This window comes from Chrysochloris asiatica, unplaced genomic scaffold (genome assembly GCF_000296735.1).
Source record: "Chrysochloris asiatica unplaced genomic scaffold, ChrAsi1.0 scaffold00028, whole genome shotgun sequence".
Taxonomy (NCBI): Eukaryota; Metazoa; Chordata; class Mammalia; order Afrosoricida; family Chrysochloridae; genus Chrysochloris; species Chrysochloris asiatica.
In genome coordinates, this window is record NW_006408546.1 from 11,546,230 (window position 1) to 11,547,743 (window position 1,514).

Below are 1,514 nucleotides of genomic sequence, written 5' to 3' on the forward strand. Positions count from 1 at the left end.
ACTCGACGGCACATAACAACAACAACAATATTATTATTACAATATCATTTTTCTGGTCCCAGTGCCCTCTAAGCCCATAAATGCAGATCCAAGCTAAAACCACTTTAACGCTCTAACTCATTAAATAATAGGCCTTCCCAAAGCATTCCTCCTTCCTGTATTTCTTTGGAAGAGCTGGTGAGTAGGGAAGTAAGTGTCTTATGTGTTATTCAATCCACTTCCTCCTCCTCTATAGTCTATCCTTCTTAGCCTTTGGTGTCCTGTCCAGAGAAGGATTATCCAATAAGCAAGGTAAACACATGCTTGGGGTATCAACAAAACCAAGGACCAGATGTCAAATGCAAAGACCTGTAGATGCCAACCACATAGGATACAAGAAAAATCACACAAGGACACAGTTGGAAGGTAACTGGTTGGGCACTAAATGAAATCAATACCATTTTATAAATTTTGTATACAATAACAATTATATTTCCCTTTTCATTTTGGACTGATAGGTGTAACCACACATTCAGTTCTTTCTTATGAACTACGTAAGAAGGCACTAATGATACTAGAATCATGTGACCCATGATAAACCTCGTCCTGCACAAAATAAATCAAAATGTGTCTTCAGATTGAGCACCCTCTTGTATTTGTTTCATGTTTTTGCAGTCACTTTCATCCCCAATGGGTATTAGCAGTAATTCAATGAACTGTGAAAATGCAGCATCAAAGGATAGAAAGTGAGTATGCAAGTTTTTAAATATTATTTTAAGATGAAAAACACTCATGAAGATCTGTGAAGGGCTCAACAACAAACATCATACAACAAATTACTGTAATTATTTCTGATTACCTTTTAAGTCCTATTTCTTTTAACTACCCTAAGAGAGCCTGAAAAACAAAATTACACGCTCCAAATCAATTTTTTTTACTTACTTATTTTCAAATATAAATTTCTGTGTTAAAGTCCAAATTTGAATATAAGTTTGGCTTATTTTCAGTTATTCCAATTTATTTGCTGCTGTAAAACTAAATTTGAAAAGTGATACAATTTTACATCTAGGTAAAATGAAATGGAAACAAGTAAGGGCAGGACAAAGATAAAAGCTCTTTATCAGAAGATAAAAGGGAAAGGATTGTGAATCTCTAAAGATAATTCAAAAATTAACTTCCTTTTTAAAATGTAAAGAATCATAAGAGACTAATTCCATTAAATGTTCCAGTTTAGTGGGTACACATCTTTGTACTGGTATCACTAGTGCAGTAACAGCAGGAAGAAATAACAGACTTTGTTCCAAATTCTTTATCAATCTCTTGGTATTGTTAAATAAATAAATAAATAAAAATAAAGGTATAGAAAGTAAAACTATATAAGAACTATATATGAAACTGTTGTATCTGCAGACCCCGTAAATCACAGAAAGACAAATTTAGCTTTGTAGAATAATTTTTCTTCTAATGATGTACATTATTGGATCAAAAGAGAGCCAAGTGATTGTCAACATCACAGTGAACCCTTTGAAAACTTG